Consider the following 19,877-nt stretch of genomic DNA (forward strand, 5'->3'; position numbering starts at 1 on the left):
AGTGGTAGAAGCTTAGTTCCTACACCAAGCAGATTCAAGCAGACACTGAACTCCAGGTGACTTTAACTTTAGGAATTGGCAAGGGACTTTGCCCTATGCTGAGCAGTAGTAGTTCAATGAGCTTCCCTCTCCTCCCTCTGACCTTCCTTGCTCTCTACTGACAGCATGCCTGCTGTCATTCACTACTACTCTTGCTTTAATGAATTCCTTCTTTACCTATACTTGTCTGACCTATTTGTGAATTCTTTCTGGATCAGAGTCAAGAACCCTCCCCAATCCAGACTGAAGTTTCACCTAGTGTGCAGGGAGGGACCTCCCCAGATGCAGTGGCCTGACAACAGTAGCTCCATCTATTCAAATTATTCAGTTTATTTCACATACAGCAATCCTAGTATCATAGGATCTGTGTTTGTATTACATAAACTCTTCCTAAACTGATTCTGCTGGTTGCCCAATGCTGATCTGTGGACCAAGCCCTACCTCCAGACGTTCTGATTCAGGACATCTGGAAATCTACATTTTATCACTGTGGTAGTTAATAGCATATTACATGTTATATGTTGCATATTACATGTTACATGCAGAAGAGAATAAGCCACATTAAGGAAACATTTTATAACAACTATTGTCCCACTGGTCTGCACATTTTAGAAAAGTCAAATTTTTGTTAATATCTTTTATCTTTTAACTATACAGTAATACATGTTTATTATAGATAGTATGGAAAATCACAGAGGCAATAAATAATTATCTCCCATAAACTCAACACTCAAAGATAACTATATCATTCATGGACATTTTCCAGGCTGTTAACTTTTATTAAAAGTTTAATTTATGGAATGCATATATTCCATTAAACAAATGTAGCATGATTTATTTGACTATGGGAGACAGACATTTTTTTCTTCTGATTTTTCTGTATTATTTTCAACAATATCACAGGCAGAGAGTTGAATATTGACCATATCCATGAGGATTCCTTCTTAGTTTCAATAATATGAAAATTTTTAAAGTTTGGAAACAATAGCCAAATTGCTCTCTAGAGGCAATAAAATCTGAGCTCTTTAAATCAGAACTTCATAAATACAACAGATTTCTTTGAGAACTAACCTCATATTGCCCTATGAAAGCAAGGAGTCTTTGCATTTTGGAATTTAACATTGAGATATTTTACTAGTCAAGTGCAACATGAGGTTTCATGACATGGTCATTTGATTTTTCTGGGGGATAAACTGAACAGCACACCCTGCAAAGCAGTTATGTAAGACTCATTCAAGTGCCCAGAACTTCAAAATGGCTTTGTAGTTTATTACCCATTCTTCCATTCACAAAAACTGCATGGCATAATAAAAATACAACGAAAGTCAAAAATACAATTTGTGTATGGTAAAATGGTACGTGACTCATTAACTCACTGGGCTCAGGGAAAAGTAAAGCTTGTACAGGCAACTTTTCTATTTGAAAACATGGGTATTCTTGAAGGTTTTGGCACAGATTCCACATGAGCATCAGTGATTTACTGTATCATTACCTTATGTTTATATATAGCAAAATATAATATGTATTGGGTGTTAATATGACTTCCTAATTCTATGCTTCCAAGATAGTGTAAAGACACTCAGATGTAACCAAAAGGAAGATGTTCTGCTCTAATTTCCTCTCATTCTATTTTGTTCTTTCCCTGCAGTTCCCTTCTTGCTTTTCCTCTGTGTTTCTTATTCTACTTTTCCTTTCCCCTGGCTTGGTGTGGTTCATTCCATTGTATTAGGGCCCTAACTACTGTTTGCAGATTTTTATAGTCTATTTACAACTCCAAGTTCTTCTTGTATCAAAGCTTTGGCAGCGTTGTCTTCAGGTTTGCCTGTTGTTAACTACTTGGTGCTCTAAGAAGAACTTTAATTTGGTTTGCTGGGTCCTATAGCTTTGTTCTGTAACATAGATGTTCCATGCGTTGTTAAATTAGTTTTGCTTTTTCCTGTTTGTTTGGGATCTGAGCTGAAAACAGTACACCATTAGCAGAAACATGGCCACCATGAATTTTCCATTAAACTTTCATTTAAAACATTATTTTATGCCCTAAATAAGTAACAAATTGATTATCATTTCCCATGTCCATCTCTACTCATTTTGGGAGACATTCCTTCAATGTAATATCTGCCACAATGCTGCACTGTTATTAATTTAGTACAGTTGAGAAGAACACTGAAATAGGAAAAAATATCAACATGAAACAGCCATTTGTTTTTTCAACATTTTTACACTTTCATCTAATGTCCCAAAGTTCAATACTTTTCAGAGCAAAAGAGTTTTAATACTAGACATCTAACTGGTAGAACAGATGCTCACAAAAAATTTTACAAACACATAATTTTCTTTAGAGTCAGTATAACTATTAGTCATGTCCTATTATGGAGATAGCGACTTTATTAGAGACTGACCAATAATGACTTAGTGGGTAGAAGTCTTAGACTCAGGCTCATAGTTTTAAATTTTTCTTATTTTCAACTTGCTCACAAAGATATAGGATTAATTTGAATGAGACATTGTCATATAGAAATAAATTCCTCTCTACTGGCTCTAACCTTAACCATCCTTTCTACTATTATAATACACAGAGTCAACAATGGTGCAGACCAGGGAATGCTAATGACTCAAACAAAAAAAGGTTTTGATGTGCATAATATAACACCTCAGATGATGAACACAATAATTCCCTTCTTGCAAGATAACATAAAACTTAGACTTGCGAATTATAGCAGTTATTTTAAACATTTATTTATTAATTTTAAATAAATACCTACCAATGTCTTCCTCCTCTGTCCTTCCTTTCTCTTTCCCTTGCCGTGCCTCAGTCATCCCTACCACCACATATCTGTTGTAAGGGTAATTGAGTGAGAAAAATTGCATTTGGTATTTAGGTGCATAAACCAAGGACACCCCATTGCTCAGCTGTGTGAGGAGAATCAGTTTATCCTCATATTGTATTTAACTAGCTCTTAAAGCAACTTTGTTTGGTAGGAACTGATGGTGGTGAATGAATCACGAAGGTCAATTTGGGGCACTGCACTTTCAAAAAACATAGATATGCTCCTTCCTGCTTTTTAACTCCCCAAACTGGAAATAAAATTGGCTGCAAATATTGATGCAGGAAACATCTCCATTTGATCTAAAAGTTCATTGAGAGGAGGAGTATTCTCTTTTCCCATAATAGGTCTCACACATATTTCACATCCTTAACCTAAGAAAGATGTGAGAAAACAAGCTTCACCATTCACTCACACTCTAAATGATCCATCAACGTCAAAGTTGATTGGAAAAAACACAAGCAAAGAAGATACTGTGCTTTTTCCAACTCTACAATGGTAAATCAGAAAAGACATTCAGCAGGGTTCTTATTAACTAAATAGTGTTTATCTTCCTGGCTAACCTGCTTAAAGCAAGTAATGAGATCAGAGGAAATAAAGCAAATACAGAGGCTGTTCCAATCCTTCCAACTGCTCTGCCACCCACCAGTTTTGAATGTTTTCCTAATTTTGTGTTTGTTTGACCTGAGCGCTCCAACAGAACAGAGCAAGGGCTTCCAGGAGATGACTTGGGACAAGCAAATGAGATTTCTTTGTTTCCCATGTGCCCATTGGTAAGGTTCACAGAGATGTATGTCAATCGCCCACGGGTTCAGTTGAAAATGTAGCATTCAAGTTAGAAGAGCCTCCATTCAGTCCTCAGTCTGCTGCTGGCCAGGAAAGGAAATTTGTGGAGAAAGTATTTGCCATTAGGCGCATCTGTGGCCTTTAACAGGTCTCCCCACTGGTTATAATCTCTACCTTTTGTCTGCAGCAGCTCAGTGAAGGAATGCTACCATTCCGCTTCTATTGATGGAAAGGAAGCCAAGATGTTTCAACAACCAGTCAAGCCATCTTACATCAGACAGGGAGGGCCGAGGGCACTGCTGCTTACATATCATAATCACACCATAATTTTCCATTATCAAGAATGCTTTTAATTTCTGATAAAAGTACACCAAAGATAAATGACTATTTCATAAAAGTACTTAATACCTCTATTTATTATGGAGAATCATGATGCATAATATGAAACTTCTTTGACCTTCAGCAAATAGAGTGGGGATTAGGGAAAAGAAAGATGAAAGGATGGTTGAGGGTTGAGGGACAACAGATGACAACATGAGTTGCCCATTTTTTCAAGAAAACACAGTATGTGAACGAGAAAAGGCAGGAAGTCACCTGGCATCTTCCATGCCTTCCTTCTTTTTCACAGCCTCCTCACAGCAGTGGCAATTTAAATAGCCAAAGGAGCAATGGAACCAATCTCCCTGAGGGCATGTCCACTGTCACGACCCACTCTTGGTAAATCCATTCCTAACCAACACTGATTAGTTCTCCAGAGCTGAAAATGATTTTGACTAATTCTTCCATGTAGAAAAATAGCCTAACTTTCAGAAAGCTCCTCTGTTTTTGCAAATACTTATTAAGGTCATTCATTTAAACACTGTTGGCGTGTATAATTTTTGATCCTCCTTGCTCAGATATTCATAGCAAGTTTGTTAAATTAAAGCCATTTTTAATATTGTGGCATATTAGGAAACTTACAGATTTTAAAGTTCTCAAATCATATTGTAAACATAGCTACATTATTATAATTTTCTTCATGTAGCAATAAAGTCTGAACATTAAAAAAAACCTTCAATTTTCTCATACAAAACTGAGCATAAAAGCATTAAGCTTATTAAACTTTTCCATACACGGGTCATTCCAGCTGGAACCTTGCTTCAGAAAAGGGAAAAAACTTATAGAGAAACCTTAAGCATTAAGATACTTTATAGTAACTAAGAAAGGGTTATTAATAATGGCTTTCTCCAAGGGGTACAATGATGGATATTTAAAATAATTTTCTTTATTTTCCATACTTTCCTCATTAAGCATGTACCATTTAAAATAACTATGATTTTTTAATATAAGAGTTTCCTTTCTGGCTTAATTTGGATTCAGAGGTAATGGAAGCTTTAATCATTCTAACAGAAACATTATAGCCTTTACAACTTACATGTGTATGGACACACACTAAGGGACTGAAAGAGGTAGTTTCCTATATTATTAAAGTTAATAGTGATGAAACTAAAGCTCATGTTTAAGTGAGCTGTTCAAGATCACACATTGAATAAATAGCTGAATCTGAACTGGAATACAGGTTGCCCAACTACCAGACTCATGAATTACACTCTCCATCATGTCATCCTTGGTCCCTACAAAGAATACCATCATACCTTTAAATCAGGCCTGGAAGAGCTTATCCATGCATGTATAGCTAATATTAATAAAGGATGTTCACATAGTGTGCACAAGGTGCCAAGCACTGCTCTATCTCTTTTACAAACATTAACTCATTTAATCTTCACAGCAACTCTATGATGTAAATACCATTATTGTCATCCTATTTTGCATATAGGAAAACTGAGGTCATGTAACTTGACCCAAGATTATACAGCTGGTGGTAAAGCTTGGACACAGGAAGACTGACTTCAGAGTCAGGGTACCTAACCACCATGCTGGCTGGTATGGCAACTTGTCCTAATCAGTTACCTTAACAGGGGAGGACTGGTCTCCTTTGGTGCTAAGTAAACCTCAAGGCAAATTACAAATGATCATACAAGCAAGGAAGGGATCATCATCATTTTCCAAGGAATTGTTTTGCCTGAATACTTTCTGACCATTGGTCCAATTTAGACAAATTCATTTCCACCCCAAGCTCATGTCAATGCTTGGCCAATTTTATGAAGCAGGAAACTGAAGCCCATAAGAAATTCTGATGGTGGAGGTGGAAATATACTACTCAGCAGACCCTTTGTCCAAGGATAATTTCACTTAACTCCACCACCATTTGCTGGTTAAACAGTGGCCCATGACATTTCAGGGAGCAAATATAAAATGTGCCACTTGTGCTGTGGTGGAACTTTCTATTTCAAGAAAGAGGATTTTAGCAGGAATAAGGCTGTCTGAAAGCATAGGGCATTACCATAAAATAAAAAAATTTTTAAAACCACAATCTGGAACATGACCCCTTCATCTGTACACATGCTCTGCATCTGGGCTGCTAGACAATGTGAGCCACTGACAGAGGTTGTGTTAACATATAAAGAACAGGGAGAGCTATTCTAGGCATAAAGAAGAAAGGAAGCAAGTTTTTTTCCCCTCTAAAAATTGTGGTAAAACATGAATAACATAATTTATCATTTCAACTATTTTTAAATGTACAGTTCAGTGATATGTTAAGTACATTCACAATTTTGTGCACCCTTCACCATTATGAACTTCTTTCACCTTCCCAAACTGAAACTTTATATCCATCAAACACTAACCCCCCATTCAACCCTTCCTTCAGCACCTGGCAACCATCACAGTACTTCTTGCTCCTGTGAGTCTAACTGCTCTAGGTACCTCACAAAGTGGAATCGCATAGAACCTGTCTCTTTAGACTGGCCTGCTTCACTTAGCATGTTTTTGAGGTTCCACCATGTCATGTAAAAAAGAGTTTGCTTTTTTAAAGTTGAATAATATCCCACTATAAATGTGGTATGTACCACATTTTATTCATCCATTCATCCATCAGTGGACACTTACGTTGCTTCTGTGTTTTAGTTATTATGAATAATGCCCATGAACATGAGCGTACAAATATCTGGAGAATACAAATATCTGGTGAAGTCCTTGCTTTCACCAAGTGGACTTGGAAGATAGTAATTCCTTTTTTTTTCTCTTTTTAAGGAAATATCATATTGTTTTCCATAGCAACTGTACCATTTCACAATAAATAATCTAAGACTGGCTAATGAATTCATTTATCTTCCCTTCCTCCACTTCTTCAAAAGACCAAATACCTCGTAAGTGCCAGTAGTTCTTAATGATGTGACCGCCAGATACATTATTTGTCTCCTCAGTCCACCCCAGTCTACAGCCTAACTTTCCCCTTACCTCAGTAAGCCACAATTTCACAGGCACTGCAGAACTTGTAGAGCCACAGGACCCAGACCACTGTCATCCAGGTCAAAATTGCGCTCCTCAAATTTCATGACGGAATCGCCCCCAGGAGCCACGCTTGAACTGTTTAATCAGGACACAAGACTAGTCTCAGAGACCTGTCCACAAGTTCACTACATTCAGACAACATGGATTGTTATGATAATATCCAGCTTATATTCTGTTTCATAGTAGAGATGAAATGTTATCCACAGAAAGCAGTGTGCACCTGTTTTACTCTGTCCTAGTAACAAATTTCATGAGTGCTTTACTAGATGGATCCATGTCTTACTCACCTTTGACTCTTCCACAGTGCCTAGTACAGTGTCTTGTATAATGTATAAATTGGTAATAAACTCGGAAGTGTGTCCCAAACCTGAATTATTCACATTATCACCTTCAATGACTTTTGCTATGTCCACACAAGTCAACACATCTCTTTACTTCAGTTAATATCTTTAGTAGTGAAAATTTTAAATCACTAACATAGATGTAAAGCCAGTATTCCTTCTTAGAAGTATACTAAATACACCTTTAAGGGTACAAATTCATCCATATGCCACCTAAATTATTTAACATACTACAAACATAAATTCTGGACCAGCTGATTTATGAATGTGAATATACTAATCTCTTCCTAAATAGTACATTAATAAATATTTTGAGAAAAAAATTGCACATAATGGCTGCATCAGGATAAAGCATTTGGTGTTAAAATGTTAGCAGTGATCATTATTTTGTGGTACAATTATGGATAATTTTATTTTTATGGTTCTAAAAAGGAAATAGATGATTTACATAAATATAACATACATGTTTACATGTATTTTTGTATGCATTAGTGGAGGATAGCTGCTGCAGCCAGATCATCTTCACATCTGGCAACAAAGAGTGCGCCAGAGGAACCGTATGAAAGGGAAGCAGTCATAGGGATTATCTGAGTAAACATGTGAGGCAAAGCAATGACAGCCTGCCCAGATTAGGCATCTGAAATGCTTCCCTCCATATTTAATAAACAAAATGTACTAATGCAGAATCCACAATTTTCAGGGTAATATACAAGGGGGTAATATATGATACATGGATTATAAATCACAGTTTTTGCCCCTTTGTCTTTAAAAATCTAAATGAAACAGTCATGAAAACCAAAAGTATATTACAAATCAGAGGCATACAAAGGCTTAGGAGAGACATAATATTCTATGGGAATAGAGAGGAGGAAGCAGGAATAGGAGTGGGGAAGCAACCAGGGAAGATTTCTGGGATGAGGTAAAGTTTAAGGCTATTGATGATTAAATGTATGTGAAGATTCTTCCGTCTCTCCACAGGATAAACACTTGCTTCTCCAGGACCAAAAAGAGGTAGTGATCACCCAAAATCTAGTTAGAACTGGAGAATACTAGAAGAGTGGGCAGTTGCATGGACGACCAAGGAAGAGGAAAGTGAGTTCAGGGGAAGTCACAAAGCCATGAAGTTTCACATGATGTGAGCACCTGAAAGGAGGGTGCTTGTGCCTGCTGCTCACACTCCTCTGAGGCCTGGCCTGTTTCGAAGCTGCCTGACTCTCTGACATCCTTCTCCAGCTGGGCTGTTTGCTGGGCTGCTGCAGACTCCTCCCTTCAAACCCCCTTCAGCTGTGGTTTCGCACTGTCTATAAGAGCTCCAGTGGCCAAAGTGCCCTCTGGGCTTGTCTCCTGAGAGCAAAGGCCTGCCTATTTCTCGTACCGAATTTACCCACAGAGACAGGCAGAGGAAGCTTTGTTTGATGGCCAAAGCAAATTGACCTGCAAGAATTACACTGGAACTGTGTGGTAAAGATCAGATTTGGTGTCTGGGACACCCAAGAGGCATATTCATAGGCTGTAAGTAGCTTAGAACTTTTCCTGCTGCAACATAGAAGCTGCTGGCTTAAGAAACGGAAGCATTTGAGAGACTGAATGAGACTCCTCCTGGTACATGATGTCTGGCTGTGACCAGAGGGTAGTCCTGTTGAAGTTCTACAGCAAACAGTTGGGTTCCTTTGTGGCTGTTTTTTTTTCCGGAGCCAAGAGATTGACTAGGATTTTCTGGAATCAGATGGTGATAAAACAGAGGTCTGCAAACTACAGCCTGTGAGCCAAACACAGCCTGCCCCATTTTCCTACACCCTGCAAACTCAGAATGCTCTCTCCATTTTTAAATAACTAAGGAAAATCAAAAGAATATTTTGTGACATATGAAAATGATATGAAATTCAATGCCCATGAATAAAGTTTTATTGGAACACAGTCATGCCCATTCACTCACATATTGTCTCTGGATGGTTTCAGGCTTCAAATGCAGAATAGAATAGTTGCAGCAAAGAACTTATGGCCTACAAAGCCTTAGCTATTTACTATCTCTTGGTCCTTTATAGAAAGCTTTTCAACCCCTATGCTAAAGCAGTGGCCAGTGTGACCAAGGGCAGAGCAAGATGAAATAGCAGTGGGTGCAAAACTTTTAAAATGCAGACACTGACTTTTTTTTTTCTGGGCTGCATTTTTAAACATTCCAGCATTCTTGGTTATAGATCACCCTGCAAGAGGAACAGCTATATCTGGAGTTCAGTGCTCAGGCTTAAAGTAACATTTAGATTTCTTTTCTGTTTTTCTGATACTCCCCTCCCCCTGTTCCCCAAGACACACACAGGGGAAAAAGGCATTGGTGTACCCACAAGGGCTCAGTGCTAGGAAGAAGTACAAGAACAGTGAATTGCAGACCCCCCACGATGGACCCCAAAGGAGGACTAACTGAAACAATTTTATGGAAATTTATTCAGTATGCACAGATGACAACATGCCAACAAGCCATCTCAGTACAGAGTTCTAATTGTAGACACCACTCTCAACATTTAGTCAAGCAATATAGTATGGTCCCTTTTACAGGGTGTGGTTTAAATTGGCCACCTAAACACTGGAGAGGTCACTTTTGGTTAAGTAGTACAATTTGGTAGCTCAAGGAAACACTGTACCTCATTCACCCTATAGGACGAAGACTTTATTTTTGCTCTTAAGAGTTGTAAGAAGACGATTCCTCCAAACTAGACAGCCAGAATGAGCAGTTAGAAAAATGAATATTGTGTTAATGAAGAAAAAAGACCTAATGTTTGGTCACAAAGAACTTACACAGTGTCTGAACAAAGCAAGCTGCAGGGGAGGTGTGTTGATGAGCTGGGGTATGGTAGCAATATGCACTGCAGTTGTGAGTGGAGGTAGGCAGAAGAGGAGGCAAGAGAGATTTCAGCATACGCCTTATGTTGAGGGTAACTCGATTTAGTTGCATTAAAAAGATTGGAGATAAATCCAGCCACCCAGTGCAGAGAAAGAGCTAAAGACCGGGAGTACAAACGGTTTAAATAGTCATATGATGACAGTCTCTTTTCAAAAGTCTGATTCCACCATGTGGTAAAGGCAATATGGTGCCTTGGACAAAGCATTAAACCATGAAATTATATTCAAAGTTGTACCTGAGTAGATGTGACCTGAGGGAAATTATCATGGAAGCCAACATGAAAAGAGTTCAGTGTTGGGTCTGCTTTTGCTGAACTAGCTAGACTTCTAGGTAACAGAAAAGAGAGGGTGATTTGGCAGTGAGCTGTAGAGAACAAAGCCAGAAAGACCTAAGACTTGGGAAGGGGACCTGAGGAACTTTCCCAGAAAGGCCCAGGGCTTACACACACCCTAGTTCATTTCAAGATACCTAATTTGCTTGTGTAAATTTGGAGTAAGAAGCAGGTATACACACCTTCTTTATTCTTCTCTCTGTGAACACTGAAAACTCTTATATGGCCAGATGACAGTAACTTGATCTCAGTCAAGCTCCACCCCTGCTCACTAGGTCACTGTACTTAAAGCCAGAAGATCTATATAGCACCAAAGGATTTTGAGGAGAGTAAAGTACTCTATCATATTTCCAATAAAAAGGCCTATCCAAGTCCACCAACTTTCTTGTTAAGGTTAGTGCCACTCTCAGTGATGCTAGGATTTTCTGCTACTCCTCTTCCACTCTGAGACTGAGACTACTGCTAAGACCCTGCACAATTCCTTGCTGTTCTTGGGTGCAAAGGAATCATTCTATTTCTACCCCAAGCCTACATGCTGGGAACCCAGGCAGTCCAGCCCTCTTCCAAGATGCAACACAGTCACTTCATGAATCTCCTAAGCAAGAAGACACAGCTTTCTTCTGTTGTCAAGTCTCCCAAACCTTTCTGTTATACTCTCACCTGGGTCTTGAACTAAAAGACAGAAGAAGAGTGCAAGGACCTTCTGGAAGTACCTTCTTTCCTCTCTGACTCTCATCTTCCCCTATACAATTTACTGTTATCTATAGAGAAGTCAGGGGAACAAAGGACATGAGCTTCTACTTATACCTCTCATGCTCTTCCCAGTCTTTTGTCTATGGCCATGGCTAGGCTTTTGGGTTCAAGTCAGAATTTTATAACTTTGTTATCTGAATTATTTTATGAATTTCAAATAGACTAGCTGCTACCTTGATGGAGGGGATGACAGGATTACTACTTTAAATTATTGTCCTAATTAATTTATGATCTTTAGGCTTACTTAATGATATCTCATTAAAAACACCCAATAATTTATTTGTTATTTGCTTAGTTTTTTAGAAATTAGAGTCTTTAGAAATGAAGGAGTAAATAGTGCTTTCTTTGGCCAACATGTTTAAACAACACTCATTTTAAAAGTCTAAAATTTGTACAATTAACTCCCTGTGCCTCTTCTGGTAGTCATCATACAGACTGGGTCAACCGAATGGTTTGCACTGGTTCTATACATTAGGAATAGTGCATCATCTTCATTTTGAGCCCTTTTCATTTTCCTTAGGAATCCCAGGAGCCTTTGAATACTCACAGTATCCCAAATTTTTTAAGGTAATTAAACTTAGAAGATAAGGGAGAAACAAACAGCATTTCTAACTCAAACATTGTGCTTTGTCTTGATCTGAAAATTAATGGAGTTGCCAAATTTGACAGCACACAATCCACTATTTTCCTGTGATTGAAGAATGAACAAATAAAAATATGAAAAATGTAATTATTTCCCACCATGATTTAAAGTTGCTTTGTTCTGGGACTCTTACTTGGCACTGAACCTGTTTCTCCTGGGAATGAAAGACAGTGAATTTTAAAGGGCAGATCATAGGAACCAACTTTGCCTTCATTATTAAATATTTAAATATTCTTAAGATTCAACAAAGCACTATAGTTTGATGAAGCATGTCTTTAACAAGTTCAGGGACAAAGGTCTGAGTTTGGGCTTTCCATTTGAAGAAAAAAAGACATTTTCAGATTTACCAGACAGAGCCATACCTGAAGAACATACGGGTAAACACCCCTTTTTATAGATATATTCTAGCCATAATTCAGGTTGCCCTTCAACTTGCTAAAGCAAGTAATTTTTTTCCAGATTTTAGTCATCTCTTAGAACCAAAAGAAAATCAATCCTGCACTTCAGCTTGGAAAAATTTTTTTCATACTTTCAGGGCCTTGACAGATGTGTTTTCTCAATTAATCATAGAGTATAAAAGACAAAAATGCTTTTCAACCTATCTCTCTCACCAAGCTGTCAATCCTTAATACATGTCACCTTATTTCACTTTACAACACTTTCACAAAGAAGTATTAGTGTTTCTATATAAAGATAATAATATCTTCTTACCTATGTGTAATAAGTTACAGTTTATAAAGCACTCTCATATTTGGTATTTCATTTTAGTTCTGACCCTCGCAATAACCTGTGATGCATCTTAGTCAGATGTCATTTTCTTCAGTTTACATATGCAAAGGTGAGAGAATTCAGAAAGATGGGTGTCTGCCTGTCTGCACTTAATGGAAGAACAAGCTTTGCTAGGCCTGTCAGTAACCATGCCCTGTGGAGACACAGAAAGATTGGCAAATAATACTTTATCATATAAGAAAACATTTCAATGGTCTTTATATTTTACTTTAGGGCTTTGTTTATTTTTTGTGTGTTACGTTTTTTCAATACCGTTAGTTTGTCAAATACACTGTGAAGTACCTCCCAGACTGTATGTATTAGAAACAGCCCTATTTGTTCCATTCTCCACAGAACTCCAGGGGGTTTGTTGGATTTGAGATTGTTTTTTTCTTTGATTTTATGTTTTAAAAGTCTTGCTACAACTCTCAAAGGAGGTTGTTAAACACAGAATAAATATTGAATTGTCTATCCTCACGGTCTTCGTGGTGGCACATAAATGTTTCTGTAAAGGAGTTTGCTCCCTGAAGACCCACAAGTGGTGGTTAGAAAGTATCCACAAATTAAAGGCAATGAAAGATTACTAACCACAAGTAATAGATGTTATACAAAAATGTAAATACACATAAAATAGCTTTTACATGCATGTATATTCTGGACTCCAACCAGGTGGCTACTGTGTGTTTTCCCAATTATGAGCACTTTTATATGTACAAAGATGTCTGTATAGGATAAATATTATCCATAATTACATGATTTCTTTTAACTTCTAACAGTGAAACAGTGTTAGTCCAAGAGAAAACACTTCAAAATTTTTAATCCCTAGAGTTTCAGAATCAATAGTTATTCTGAATTTTAATAAAAGTAAAAGAAAGAAAGAAATACAGAAGAAAAACATTAACTCAGCATTGGAAAGAATTTCCAATGAGGTAGGAGATGTGAATGTATAATTTTTCAATAATTCACAGTTCTTTTCTTCATTTGAAAGTCATCAAGAATTTAATGATCACCCACTGTAGATCCATGTATCTTTTGGGAAGGTCAAGACTTAGATGGCAGAAATGACAGTCAGTGCCAGTAAAGGATTCTGAAGCCAGGATATTCTCAGAAGAGCTGAAGAAAATCGGAAACCAAATATTTGTCTTATTTTCTCCGCTAAGAATTTTTCTTATTTTTTACCTAATAAAAACTAAGTGCATCTTTCAAGGCTAATTTCAAAACCCTTCAAGAACTACTATCTCCTTCCTCTGAAAACTACTCCTTTCCTCAGCCCTGTTGATTCTGTATCTGCATGTTTTCAAATTCAAGTCTTTTCTTTGTCTCCACTGACAGTATTCTAGCCTAAGCCTTTATTGGTCTCTGCTGGGACTATAGCAATACCATCCTAAGTTTTCCTTGCCATCAGTCTGTTTCTGTAACAATTCCATTTTCAAGTATCTACAGTTTCATGATCCTAAAGAACAAATAAAAATATGTTTTATCTGCTCAGAATTTTTCATTGGCTACTCATTGCCTATGAAATAAAGTAATAATTTTTCACCTGTGTGTTTTACAGTCTTCTAGGAGCTGGTGCAACTGGTCTCTCCTCCACCAACAGTCTCTCGTGCATGTTTTGCTCCAACAGAACAGAGTAACTTTTATCAATATGGCGTTTTTCAGTTCCCCAAATTCTTCATCTTATATACAAATCTTATAAAATTTTCAGAGCTCTATATGAATATTAGCCTTCCTGATGCCTTTTCTGAAGCCCCACTTCATTCTATCTGCACATGTTCTGTTATACCCATTACTTTTACACCAATGTTTTTCTATATGTGTAAGAGAATTACTATATTCTCAGGGGTCAAACTTTCTTGCTACTTATGTGACCCTGAAAGGACTAATCCTTGGTGTCCCAATATTATAGAAGGGGGAGACTAATAGCACTAATCTAACAGGAATGTTGTAAAGATAATGAGTTAGTATATGTAGTGTCTCTACTAAGTACTCAGTGTTAATGTCTGCTATTATTGGGCTCATCTTTTCTCTCCTAATACAGTAGGGCCTTGGGACAGGACTTTAGGCCACTCATCATTGTGTCTCACCACAGGGACAGAAGATACCTGTTTTCAACACATCTCTGTCAAATAAACACTGAGGGAAAAGTCCCATTCTGTGCCTTCCAGTGCCTTCAATAACATCTGAATGATGTGAAAGACCATGGCTTACTGATGATCTCAGCAGCCTTTCTCTTTCCCCGTTATAATGTAAATGGAATGATTAATAGGACTTGAAATGTGTAATTCAATAGGAAGTAAGAATACTTCCCATTCTTGATGAGCATGAGAGGCATCATTCTAACTTATTTGGTTTTTCCAAAGGGTAAGAAACACTGGTGGCATGGAAACATAGGAGAAAAGATATAGTCAGTAAGTACGGGGAAATCTCATCCCACAGTTGTGTTTACATTTTCTTAAAAATATTCTTTGTCGGGGTGGAGCCAAGATGGTGGCATGAGTAGAGCAGTGGAAATCTCCTCCCAAAACCACATATATTTTTGAAAATACAAAAAATACAACTATTCCTAAAAGAGAGACCAGAAGACACAGGACAACAGCCAGACTATGTCCACACCTGGGAGAACCATGCGCCTCATGAAGGGGGTAAGATACAAGCCACGGCCTGGTGGGATCCCAGCACCCCTCACCCCAGCTCTTGGCAGGAGGAGAGGAGTTGGAGCGGGGAGGGAGAAGGAGCCCAGGACTGCTAATCACCCAGACTTACCCATCCACACCTGAGCACAGACACACAGTGCGTGGGGTGTTGAAAATAGGGGAACAGGAGAGTAAGACCTGTGAGCAAGTCCCCGTGGCCAGCGCCCCTGGTACAAAAGAAAAGTGAGTGCCCTTTGAAAATCTTAAAGGGACAGGGACTCCACAGCTGCAATCAGCCCAGTAGCTGGGAATTCCAGGAAACCTCGGATGCCCCAACCCCCTGGGCGGCAGCACAGCTCGGAGGCCCCTCACAGTGATAAACAGCCTCCCACCCGTTCCCTCTCCAGTGCGATTCCGCCATAGCGGCAGTAGCCACGCCCACAGAAACTGAGCAGAGATTCTTCCACAGTGGCCGGGCAAGAATCAGACACCCCGTCTGCACGCAGCTGCCTAGCACAAGCCACTAGGGGTCGCCGTTCTGCCAGGAGAAGAAGGCCACAAATCAGCAAGAAGGGACATTCTCCCAGTCGATACATGCCCCAGCTCCCCACAAATACCTCTATTGCCATGAAAAGGAAGAAGAATTTGATACAGACTAGATTAACAGAGACAGCCCCTGAGAAGGAGATACACCTAACCAATCTCCCTCATGAAGAATTCAAAATAAAGATCATAACCACGCTGATGGATCTTCAAAGAAATATACAAGAGCTAAGGGATGAAGTCTGGAAGGAGATTACAGAAATGAAACAATCTCTTGAAGGACTTAAAAGCATACAGGATGATGTGCAAGAGGCCGTGAATGGAATAGAAATCAGAGAACAGGAATGCAGAGAAGCTGATGCAGAGAAAGATAAAAGGATCTCCAGGAATGAAAGAATATTAAGAGAACTGTGTGACCAATCCAAACAAAACAATATTTGCATTATAGGGGTACCAGAAGAATAAGAGAGAGAAAAAGGGATAGAAAGTGTATTTGAAGAAATAATTGCTGAAAAATTCTCCAAACTGGGGGACAAAATAATCGAGCAGACAATAGAAGCACACAGAACTCCCAACAGAAGGGACCCAAAGAGGATAACACCAAGACACATAGTAATTAAAATGGCCAAGATCAAGGACAAGGATAGAGAATTAAAGGCAGCTAGAGAGAGGAAAAAGGTCACCTACAAAGGAAAACCCATCAGGCTATCATCAGATGTCTCAACAGAAACCTTACAGGCCAGAAGAGAATGGCATGATATATTTAATGCAAAGAAACAGAAGGGCCTTGAACCAAGGGTACTGTATCCAGCACAATTATCACTTAAATACAGAGGAGACATTAAACAACTCCCAGACAAGCAGAAGTTTAGGGAATTTGCTTCCCACAAACCAACTATACAGGGTATTTTGGAGGGACTGCTCTAGATGGGAGAACTCCTAAGGCAAAATAGATGTCACCAGAGAAAATAAAATCACAGCAAAGAAAGCAGACCAACCAAATACTAACTAAAGACAAAAAATAAAATCAACGACCCACAAAAGTAGTCAAAGGAAACACAAAAGAGCACAGAAAAAACACCCAACATATGAAGAATGGAAAAGGAGGAATAAGAAGGGAGAGAAATAAATAATCACCAGACAGTGTTTATAATAGCTCAATAAGTGAGTTAAGTTAGACAGTAAGATACTAAAGAAGCTAACCTTGAACCTTTGGTAACCAAGAATCTAAAGCCTGCAGCGGCAATAAGTACATATCTTTTGGGGCAATAATCACCCCAAATGTACATGGACAGAATGCACCAATCAAACGACACAGAGTAATAGAATGGATAAAAAAGCAAGACCCATCTATAGGCTGCTTACAAGGGAGTCACCTCAACCCAAAGACATTCACAGACTAAATGTCAAGGGATGGAAAAAGATATTTCATGCAAACAACAGGGAGAAAAAGCAAGTGTTGCAGTACTAGTATCAGAAAACATAGACTTCAAAACAAAGAAATTAACAAGAGATAAAGGACATTACATAATCATAATTACATAATGGACTCAGTCCAACAAGAGGATAAAACCATTATAAATACATATGCACCCAACACAGGAGCACCAGCATATGTGAAACAAATACTAACAGAACTAAAGGAGGAAATAGAATGCAATGCATTCATTTTAGGAGACTTCAACATGCCACTCACTCCAAAGGATAGATCCACCAGTCAGAAAATAAGTAAGGACACAGAGGCACTGAACAACACCCTAGAACAGATGGACCTAATAGACATCTATAGAGCTCTACATCCAAAAGCAACAGGATACACATTCTTCTCAAGTGCACATGGAACATTCCACAGAATAAACCACATACTAGGCCACAAAAAGAGCCTCCATAAATTTAAAAAGATTGAATTTTTACCAACCAACTTCTCAGAACACAGAGGTATGAAACTAGAACTAAATTGTACAAAGAAAACAAAAAGGCCCACAAACACATGGAGTCTTAACAACATGCTCCTAAATAATCAATGGATCAATGACCAAATTAAAATAGAGATCAAGCAATATATGGAAACAAATGACAACAACAATACAAAGCCCCAACTTCTGTGAGATGCAGCGAAAGCAGTCTTAAGAGGAAAGTATATAGCAATCCAGGCATACTTAAAGAAGGAAGGACAATCCCAAATGAATAGTCTAACATCACAATTATTGAAACTGGAAAAAGAAGAACAAATGAGGCCTAAAGTCAGCAGAAGGAGGGACATAATAAAGATCAGAGAAGAAATAAGTAAAACTGAGAAGAATAAAACAATAGAAAAAATCAATGAAACCAAGAGCTGGTTCTTTGAGAAAATAAACAAAATAGATAAGCCTCTAGCCAGACTTATTAAGAGAAAAAGAGAGTCAACACACATCAACAGGATCAGAAATGAGAAAGGAAAAATCATGACGGACCCCACAGAAATACAAAGAATTATTAGTGAATACTATGAAAACCTATATGCTAACAAGCTGGAAAACCTAGAAGAAATGGACAACTTCCTAGAAAAATCCAACCTTTCACTACTAACCAAGGAAGAAAGACAAAATTTAAACAAACCAATTACAAGCAAAGAAATTGAAGCGGTAATCAAAAAACTACCCAAGAACAAAACCCCGGGCCAGATGGATTTACCTTGGAATTTTATCAGACATACAGAGAAGACATAATACCCATTCTCCTTAAGGTTTTCCAAAAAATAGAAGAGGAGGTAATACTCCCAAATTCATTCTATGAAGCCAACATCACCCTAATACCAAAACCAGGCAAAGACCCCACCAAAAAAGAAAATTACAGACCAGTATCCCTGATGAACGCAGATGCAAAAATACTCAACAAAATATTAGCAAACCGAATTCAAAAATACATCAAAAGGATCGTACACCATGACCAAGTGGGATTCATCCCAGGGAGGCAAAGATGGTACAACATTTGAAAATCCATCAACATTATCCACCATATAAACAAAAAGGAAGACAAAAACTGCATGATGATTTCCATAGATGCTGAAAAGCATTCGACAAAATTCAACATCCATTCATGATGAAAACTCTCAATAAAATAGGTATAGAGGGCAAGTACCTCAACATAATAAAGGCCATATATGATAAAGCCACAGCTAACATCATACTGAAAAGTGAGAGGCTGCAAGCTTTTCCTCTGAGATCAGGAACAAGACAGGGATGCCCACTCTCTCCACTGTTATTTAACATAGTACTGGAGGTCTTAGCCATGGCAATTAGACAAAACAAAGAAATACAAGGAATCCAGATTGGTAAAGAATAAGTTAAACTGTCACTATTTGCAGATGACATGATATTGTACATAAAAAAAACCCTAAAGACTCCACTCCAAAACTACTAGAACTGATATCGGAATTCAGTAAAGTTGCAGGATACAAAATTAACACACAGAAATCTGTGGCTTTCCTATACACTAACAATGAACTAATAGAAAGAGAAACCAGGAAAACAATTCCATTCACAATTGAATCAAAAAGAATAAAATACCTAGGAATAAACCTAACCAAGGAAGTGAAAGACCTATACCCTGAAAACTATAAGACACTCTTAAGAGAAATTAAAGAGGGCACTAACAAATGAAAACTCATCCCATGCTCTTGACTAGGAAGAATTAATATCATCAAAATGGCCATACTGCCCAAAGAAATATAGAGATTTGATGCAATCCATATCAAATTACCAACAGCATTCTTCAATGAACTGGAACAAATAGTTCAAAAATTTGTATGTAAATACCGAAGACCCCAAATAGCCAAAGCAATCCTGAGAAGGAAGAATAAAGTGGGGGAGATCTTGCTCCCCAACTTTAAGCTCTACTACAATGCCACAGTAATCAAGAAAATTTGGTATTGGCACAAGAAC

Source organism: Manis javanica, chromosome 7 (assembly GCF_040802235.1).
Source record: "Manis javanica isolate MJ-LG chromosome 7, MJ_LKY, whole genome shotgun sequence".
NCBI lineage: Eukaryota > Metazoa > Chordata > Mammalia > Pholidota > Manidae > Manis > Manis javanica.